Genomic DNA, 10,352 nt, shown 5'->3' on the forward strand with positions numbered 1-10,352 from the left:
AACATGAGAATCATGTGATTTCTAGCTACTCAGCTTCATCTCATCCATGCAGACAAGATTCTTCATGTTTGATGAGAAACCTTCCGGAACTTTTATATCCATTAATGACCTACATACTTGTAATCTCTCATTTTTTGTGAATGATCATGCTGCAGGAGGTAGATATGTTCTTTTCTCACCAATTTTAGGAGCCAATTGAGGCCTAATTCTCATCTGAACCATGTCCAACCTAGCTGCCACATTGTCCTTGGTTTTTCCCTTGATGTTCATCAAAGTATTAATCAGAGACTTGAAAATGTTTTTCTCAATGTGCATAACATCGAGACAATGCCTAACATGTAGGTATTTCCAGTATGGAAGATTGAAAAAAATTGACTTCTTCTTCCAACATTTACTGAAATTTGTAGCTCCAACATACTTTTCTTCTTCAATGTCTTCCACAATATTCTCCTTTGCTTTTTTCCTTATTTTCCCCTTCACACTTGTTTTCTTTCCAAACTCACATGTTATGTCTGAAAGCTTGTCAAACAACTTAATTCCAGATAATGGCCTACCTGCTTCACCAAGTTCCTCCATGCCATTAAACTCCTTTATTTGCCTCCGATATGGATGAAATCGTGGTAGGAATCGTCTATGCCCAGCAAATGACATTTTCTTCCCATTTTGTAAGTGCTTTGCATAAGTATCCTCACCACATATTGGGCATGCGTAATAACCATGTGTAGTACATCCACTAAGGCTACCATATGCAGGAAAGTCATTGATGGTCCATAAAAGAACTTCTTTAAGAGTGAAAACCTCCCTTCGATAAGCATCATAAACTCCATCAACTCCTTCCCACAACAGCTGCAAATCATCCACCAGAACCTCAAGGTAGACGTCGATATCGTTTCCAGGCTGTTTCGGCCCTGAAATGAGCATCGTTAGCATGATGAATTTCCTTTTCATGCACATGTCTGGAGGCAAATTATATGTGGCCAACATGATTGGCCAGCAGCTGTAGCGACTACTAAGATTGCTGTGAGGATTAATTCCATCGGCTGCAAGTGCCAGGCGAATATTTCTTGCCTCACTTCCAAAGTCAGGCCACATATGATCTACCAATTTCCATGACGGTGAATCAACTGGATGGCGTAACTGACCAACAACTCTTGTGCTATCTGCATGCCATGTTAAATTTCTGGAAGTTTCTAAAGATTTAAACATGCGCTTAAATCTTGGTATGGGAGGGAAATACCAAACCACTTTGGCAGGAACACCTTTCTTCTCAACATTTTTCTTGGTTAGCTTCCATCTTGATAAGCCACATTTCGGGCAGCTTACGCAGTCTTTATATTGTTTCCTATAAAGGATGCAATCATTGGAACAAGCATGAATCTTTTCATGACTCAAAGTCAAACAACTCAACGTCTTCTTTGCTTCATAAATTGACGATGGCATATTGTGGTTATCTGGCAGCATGCCCCCAAAATTTGCTAGTAGATCTGAAAATAGAGCATCACTCATCCCATGCCTTGCTTTGGTATTGTATAGTTTTACAAGTGCACTCAACTTTGTGTAACGTTTGCATCCCTTATACAGTGGCTTCTCTGCTTCCTCCAAAAACTTCATAAATGCTTCTGGATTTTCTGTATGGTTATCATACGCTGCCTCACACAAATTAACAGTTTCAAAATCATCATGACAATTATCAGTTGGCTCTTGGTTGACACTCGAATTTAATCTATCCTTCTCCGCAGCCTCGCCATGCCAAATCCAATTCAAATAATTTTTACTGAAACCATTGAAGTAAAGATGCTCCCGAATCCACATAACCGCTCCCTTTTTAAGATTCATACATTTGCAACAAGGACAATGAATTAAATTGGGGTCGATATGTGGATTCTGCAAACAACTTCTAATGAATTGTTCCACACCCTCCTCATACTCTTTGGACCTCCTATCTAAGTAAATCCAGGATTTATCCATTATAGTACAACAGAATCCCAAGAAACTTCTTCAGAATTATCGTGCTAAAATTATTTACCGCTAGCTCAATGTGTTCTTTGATCAAAACCTGAAGATACTACATATATGTTAAGCAAAAGTTAGAGTAAGACTGCAAAAAGGTAGTCAAATTCATATCGAGCACAGTTCCGTATTTTATACTCATTCCAACAGCTGTCAATATTTTCTACTCATCATGAAGAAAAATAATGCGTATTTTGTACAATATGTGGATATATAAAGAACGAAAGCATGGGATGACTCATAAATCTCATGAAGTATAGTCAGTGCTCAATAAAAATCTATATTTGTGTAGCTGAAATGCATTCTTCTACATCAAAAACCAACAATTTAAATTGGTATAAACTTTCACAACAGAAATCAATCCCACAATACACGATCCACAACAACAAACCAAATAAAGAACAACCGAAAATAGAAGTATCTACTCCAAGAAAGCATCATGAATCAGCCCTTTAGGTAATGACCTCGTACACATAGAGACTGAAAAAAAAAAGCAAAAAAATTTCCAAACACTTGTCTTTGTTGGAAGAATAGCACCAAACCTACAACAAATTGGAGACCGTCTAAAACATGATTTTGCAAAATAAAGGAGGAGAAAAAGAAGAAGAATAAGAAAAAGAAATCGAAGGAAAGAAACCTGGACCTCAGCCTTCCGCCAGCTCTGTCAAATTGAAAACATACGGTATATCTCAAACACTTGCAACCTAAACCCTGCGTAAGAAAGTTCAAGTTGCCAAACCTTATTTTTGGTTGACTGCTGCAAACCTTCGTCTCTGTTGCCTAAGACTCCAAATCGGAAGCCCTAACGAGGGAGGACGGAGAGGACTGAAATGAAGGGGAAGGAAGAGGAGGTCCAACAACTCAATTTCGGAAGAGGAGCATCGGAAGCCCTAACCCAAGAAAACGAACGGAAGTGGAGGGAAATAAAAGTGGTCAGAGTCTCTTTGTAAAAATAAAAGTTAACTCTTTGTACTATTACTTCGGAGTAAACACTAAAAAATGTATTCACGACGTTACTACTTCGGTATTTAACAAATTTCCGAAGTAATAGCTTATTTCAGTTTAAAGCGAAGCCCGTGTTTTTAAACCTGCGAAGTCTATATTTGTATATACTTCGTCGATTTTTGCAGCGAAGTTGCTTATACACTTTTACTTCGTATATTTAAATTGACGAAGTAAATTGTGGCGAAGTAAAAAGTCATTTTTCACATAGTGTCCCCCTTCATCTATGCTCATCTCTAAGCTGGTTTCTTCTTTCGATTGATGGTTGGCCATCAGTGCTAATCCCGAGAAGGCTTGAACTTCAGGCTTGGAGGATGAAGATTCATCCCATGTAGCCTTCAGACTCTTGCGTTTGGAGGACGTCAGTCTTTGAGACTTCTCCTTGTCCCATTTCTTTAATTTTGGGCAGTCATCTTTGATGTGCCCTTCGTCGTTGCAGTTGTAGCATCGAATCATCTTTTTGTTGCGTTGATATTTTCTTGACTGCGATCTAAATTTATTAGTTTTAATAAATTTATTTAACTTCCTTACCAATAGCGTCGCTTCAGTTTCGTCGATTGGTGCTTCGGAGTCGGGATCGTCCATCTCGGCTTATAAGACAACATTGAGATTTGACTTCACTTGATTTGGTTCTGCAATTCGAGACTCGTGAAGTTCGAAGGTAGAAAATAAGTTTTCTAAAGTACTTACCTCAAAGTCCTTAGAGATTTATATTTCTAAAGATTTAGACAAAATTATGTTAGAAGAATTATTCTCGACATTTGAAGTGCATGAATCAAGATGTGCAGGTACGAAGGAGTCCAAGCACAATGTCGCCTTCAAAGCATCGAGAGATGAACTTGAGTCAGAGTCCTCTCTCGACGACGAGGAAATGGTTATGATGGTAAGACGTTTCAAAAAACTTTGTAAATCTAAAAATACTAATCATCCGCAGGGTAGAAAAAAAAGGACGATCCGTTGGTACCACTACAACGAAGAAGGGAACGTCAAGGACAACTGCCCCAAGTTGAGGAATAAGGACAAGGACAAAGGTAAGAAGCCTGTCCAAAAACGCAAGGTCCTAAAGGCAACGTGGGACGATACATCGTCCGAATCGGAAATCGAGGCTTTCTCTGGACTTGCACTAATGGCAAGTCATCAAGACGACTACTACGAGTCAAGCTCTTCCGAAATGAGCATCGAGAGCATCGATGAAAGGGGAGCTACATCGGAAGATAGCAGCAGTTCAGGGGGAGACACAAACAATGAGATCGACAAGGTAAGTCAGGTACGATCTCTTCCTCCCGATAAACTATTTAAGTTTATTAAACTGTTAACTAAGAATTGCTGTAAATTTGAAAAAGAAATTAAAATTTTAAAAGTAATACTTGCTAAATCTTGCCCTTTAGAAGAATTAGACAAATTAAAATTAGAAAATACTAATTTAAAAATACAAGTAAATAACTTGAAAACCCGTGCATGCTCATCTAATACAAATGTTAGAAAATTTAATAATCTAAATTGGTACTTTAGATACCACAAGGGACAAATTAGGAATATCTCAAAAAGGTATGTCCATAAGAAATTTTTAGTTAATCCAGTAGGCTGGAACCTATATTGGGTTCCAAAGTCCTATTTAACTTGAACCATTAATTAGATTTAGATCTTTCAGCGAGAAAATTAGACATTAAAATTTCTTTATGAGGCTTTGTCTAAGAAAGTGGTTGTTGTTCTAATAACCAAGAAGGCCTAGTGCCTCGCCACTGCCTCGAAGCCAAAATATTGAAATAAAACGTTTAATTAACTTTCTGATAAAGCATTAAGATTGAAATTTAATAATGCTTTAAAAAGTTTTTCAAATATTTTTTTGGAAATCTTCCAAAAAATATTTTTATACTTAAAAAATTTTTTCTTGCGTAAAATTTTTACTTAGAAAAATTCTTAAAACTTTTTTTTACCTAAGTTAAAATTTCTTCTGAAAAATTAGAAATTATTTTTACTCAGAAAATTTTCTAATCTAAAGTTTTTTTTACTTAGAAAATTCTCAAAAATTTAAGTTAGAAAAATTCTTTCAAAAATATTTCTTTTGCAAAACTTAGAATTTTTTTTAAAACTTAGAAACATTATTGCAAGTTTTTTAAATAATTTTTAAAAATCTTTCTAAGTTTTAACCCTTAGATTTTTTCTCGGAACCCCATTTTTTTATGTGATCAAAGGGGGAGAAAGAAAAGTATAAGTCTAGGGGGAGGTAGAATAATTTTTTTGTACAATTTCTCTATCTTTTTTGTACTTTATTGCAATATTAGTTATTTCTTTTTTATGTCTATTTACCCTACCTTAACTTGGGTTGCTCACATCAAAAAGTGAGAGATTGTTGGAACTCCAAGGTTGTTTTGATGTGATCAATAGGTTAAGTTAGGTCCTGTCGTGTTTTTAACCTTGTGTCTAAGTGTTCAGGAGCTTAGGAGTATAGGGAGTCAAGCAAAAGACGCAGCTAGCAAGAAGGACGGCACGAGAGGGAGTCGACGGACTCGGTGCGTTTGAGGTACGAGGCGCTGCAGAAGAGTACGCGGGCGGACGAGAAGGAGGTGCACGGCGTTTCCGAGGGATAAGAAGCCGGAGCGGAAGATTGCTCGAGAAGGCTGAAATTGGGTTCGGATGAGCCTTATTTCGGTTGACCGAAATCACCCAAGCGAGTGGAGTCGAAGCGGAAGACCCGGACCGAGGCGAGCAGTACAGGAGCAGAGGGATCGGACCAAAAGTCAACTCTGTTGACTTTAGTGGTCCGGGCGCCCGGAGTTGGATTTTGATCAGGATCGCGTTTGACGCAATCCGTTGAAAGGGGATAAAGTTTTATCCCCCCAGGGCACCCGGAACCCTTTCAGGCGCCCCGACCAAGGCTATAAATACAACCTTGGTCTAGAAACTTCATATCAACTCAAGAATTGTAATTCCAATACTTGTGTGCTTTCTTTAAAGTTTAGCTTCTTTCTTTTTTGCGCTTTCATTGCTGTAAGAGGCTTCTCCGCCGGAAGAAGATATCCTAGTGTGTTCCACTCCTTGGATTAACAACCTCCCCGGTTGTAACCAAGTAAACATCCTATGCCTCTTCTTTTCTGTTTTAATTTATTACTTTTATATTTTATGTAAGTGTTCTGTTGAAAGTTTGAGAAGAATTTTCTTTTTATTTGCAAGCTATTCAACCCCTCTTCTAGTAGATCGTCGTGATCCAACAAAGAGATCGCAGTGAGAGAGATTTGGTTCGGTGAGAGAGGAGAGGCGAGCGCTAGGATTTTCTTGGGAGAGGTGAGATGCTGATGCGTTTGTGGTACTGCTTGCTTCCTATCCCATTTACCGTAGTCGACATGGCGTCCAGCTGTCCTTTGTCGCACCAAACTACATGCAAACCACCTGGGAGAACTTCGCCTTATACATATATATGCTCAGAGGCTTTGATAATTTGGGCGTCTACCGTGGGCGACTGCCATAGGCACGTCTCACATAAAAGATGCGGGGTGCCTCTTATGTGAGAGGTGCCAATAGTTGACGTCATGGGTACTCAGTAGATCAAATCTTTTGTCTCTAAATTTTTTTTGTTCCCGTGTCCCCTGTCGATCGGATGGACCAGATTACATCTCAAAGCATCATGACATCTTTAAGATGTGTGCAGCATCCTCGTGATCTGTAAGACATCCTTGGTGTTGGGGATCGGACGGCCGGCTTGAAGGAGGGTTGGATAGACGGCGCCCCCAAATCGTTGCTTCCTACGTATTCGTTAGCACAGCGGAATACAAAGAATACAAATACGAATACTAAAGCTAATCTAAAGACAAGGAAAGAACAAGCAAACCAATGACACGTTCGTTTAACGTGGTTCGGAGATTAGGGCTCCTACTCCACGGCTTGTCCTTGAGGTGGACGATCCCGATCCTTCGGTGGATTACTCCCCGGCAAACTCCGGCTAGCTCACGTAGCTCCTTGTGGGTGGAGAAACCTCACCACAACCCTCACAAGAACTCTTTTGACGCTAGGGCACAAGTAGACTACTAATAGAGATTAACCACCTCTATTTCGTCAACTCAAACCAAGCTCCCAAGCTTTGGTTTTATAGGCCACGGGTTGAAAACCCGCCTACCAGTCGACTGCTAAAATCATCGGTCCCTCTGTGGAAATTCGACCGTTACATCCCAACGGCTCGATTTCACATTCTGCTCACGCCACCGATCGGCCGATCGCACACCGATCGCCAAAACATGCAATGATCACGATCGCTACAAGAGCGCTACAAGAACGCTTACAAGATCGCTACAAGAAACCCTAAAACTAGGATTTTACTCCGAGTACAATCTCGTGCACTCGTACCTCACCCTTATGACTCACTTGATTCTTCCTTTGCAGCTTTGACCTTTTGCCTTCAAGCCTACTTCCTTTGGCTCTCGTCCCTGATGCATTCAAGCCCGCTGTGCACTCAATGCCATCCTTCGTATGCCTCAAGTCGCCCCTCGGCCCTTGTCCTCGTTGCCTTGTCCACGGTCCCTCGGATGCTCCATCCTTCACCGGACCCGAAGCCATCAACTGAGTCATATGTGTATCCTGCAAACCTGCACAACTCAAATACACATATCAAATACAAGGGTGAACCTAACTTAAACCCTTTGCCCAAACACCAAAACACATGGTCCCGCGGACCATTGGGATTGCTCCAACAATCTCCCCCTTTTTGGTGTTTGGCAATACGTTTAAGTTAGGGAAAATATATAGCAAATAAACATGCTAAAACAAATGGACTTACGTTGCCAAGGCTACACACTTGGACTTACACCGCCGAATGGACTTACGATGCCAAGGCTACACACTTGGACTTACACTGCCGAATGGACTTACGTTGCCAAGGCTACACACTTGGACTTACACTGCCGAATGGACTTACGTTGCCAAGGCTACACACTTGGCAACCGCCGTAACAATGCACAGGGCTTTTTAAGAACCTATCCCAAGGCTCCCCCTACACCTAAGCTCCCATTGAGCTAGGATTTTCCACATAAGGCTTTTGAAGGACCTATCCCAAGGCTCCCCCTTTACCTAAGCTCTCCATTGAGCTAGGATTTTTACAACGGGCTTTTTAAGAACCTATCCCAAGGCTCCCCCTACACAAAGGTACTTTCAGGTTTTCCTAACTAAACCTTACTTCTCCCCCTTTGCCTAACATCCAAAAAGTTCTCCAACAATATCCCAATTGTTGAAAACTTGTCATTCCAATTGACCCTAAACTCGTGTGTTTATCCCCCATGGATTTCATACACTTGTATGAGTTGACTTGGTCAAAATTCAGTGCTGAAGACAATTTCAGACTGGTATCAGTCGACTGCAAGAAGTACCAGTCGACTGGTCGCTACTGGTCGAGCGAACAGAATGCTTCTGTTTCCAGCCAGTCGACTGCATGTTTTAGCAGTCGATTGGTGCAGTCGACTGCCAAAAGTTGCAGTCGACTGGCACAGTTTTTCAGCCTTTTTCAGCATTTCTGACCCAATTTCAGAAATGCACCAATAATTCCACAGACCTCCAAAAATCCCCAAATTTTGTGGAGAGGTCTGTTTTACCCATGTCTACTTGGGAAAAATACATTCAAAAATGTATCTATCACCAATCCCAAGATTGACATAAAACTCAAAACTAGCTAAAAAGTTCAATTGAACCTTGACCTAAAGTCCTAGTTTTGGCTTCCTCTTGATGTATTTGCCCATACTAACTCACAATGCATCCCTAGCATTGGTTTATATGACATCTATACATCCAAAACCAATTATCATGCTATATGACCCCAATGTCATATTCTCAAGCATGAAATATAACCCAATTATGCCAAAACCCTAGGTTTGAGACTCAAGTCCGTCTCCAAACCATTTGGCACACTCCATGACTCCTCTAGACTCCCAAGTAAAATCCACCTGAGATCCATTGGCCATGGGTCCCAAATTGACTCTTTGAGCTCCCCCTAGAGCTCTTAACCTTAGCCACCTCCTTAGGTGACTCATCTATTGTGGCTAAACCACAATGATGTCCCTTAGAAGATCTCCTTATCTTCTTGACCTTAGACACATCATCCTTGCCATAATCATATGCAACCCTAGCATATTTCTTTTCATTGGCCTTGGACGACACTCCCTTGCACTTATCATGTGCCACCCTAGCACATGGTCTCCTTTTGACCTTGGAGGGACTAGATCGGTATCCCAAGCCCGATCTATCATTATTGGGTCTTTGACTACCCAACACCATATTTAATCCCTTAGATCCAATAGTGAATCTCTTAAGGAATTGTTCCAAACCATCAAGCTTTGCCTTCAAAGCTTGGTTCTCCCTTTCTAGGTTCCTAAACCTAGAGTCAACATGTCCACCTTGGACATTCCTAGACCTACCCTTTCTAGGCATATGTCTCCCCTTCTTGGGATTAATGCCTTGGGTCTCCTTAGGTCTATCATTTCTAAATTTATAATGCATAGATTTCCTAGGGTTATGATCCACATTTACCCTACTCCTATCATGATATTTAAATCCAAAATTTTGCATGGGTAAATTATGAGAATTATTCCTAGCATGCATGGAGGAGTTTAAATTTGACTTCAAATTTAAATTAGGGTTTACCTTACCCTTTACCTTTGGAGCTCCCCCTTGACATGAGCCTCCATTCTTCCTCCACTTCTTCTCCCACATCTTCAAATGCGCCAACTTCTTGAGCTCTTTCTTCTTTGGGCATTTGGTGTGGTAATGACCCCGCTCACCACACGTGAAGCACACTATGTGCTTTTTCTCCTTCTTCTTCCTACAACTCAAATTAGATTCAAAATGAATTGAATTGAGTTTAGGAGCTACCTTCTTCTTACCCATAGGACATCTACTCTTGTAGTGTCCCTTCTCATTGCACCCGAAACAAATGATGTGATCTTTTGACTTTGCTTCGGTGGAGGTGCTCACTAGGTTGACTTCTTCCAAGATTTCTTCTTCTTCTTCTTCACTTGTCTTGGATTCTTCTTCAACCTTTGAGGATGTAGATGCTATATCTTCCTCATTCACACTTGTGGATGGCCTTTCTTCATCCTCCTTCTCCTTGGATGTGACCGGATTCACTTCCTCTTCCTCTTTTGATGTTGAATTGGTCTCCACATCCAAATGGTCCTTCTTCTCCTCTTGAACCACTTCATCTTTCTTCTCCTCCTCGGATGTTGAACATTTCTCAACTTCTTGTTGATCTTCCTCTACTTGAGCTTCTACATCCGTTTCTTCGGATTTTTCTTTTTCTTCTTCTTCTTGTGTAGGTATGAGTTCTTCCCATTGAACCTTCTTTATTTTGCTCCACAACT

Source organism: Zingiber officinale, chromosome 6B, assembly GCF_018446385.1.
Source record: "Zingiber officinale cultivar Zhangliang chromosome 6B, Zo_v1.1, whole genome shotgun sequence".
NCBI classification, from domain to species: domain Eukaryota; kingdom Viridiplantae; phylum Streptophyta; class Magnoliopsida; order Zingiberales; family Zingiberaceae; genus Zingiber; species Zingiber officinale.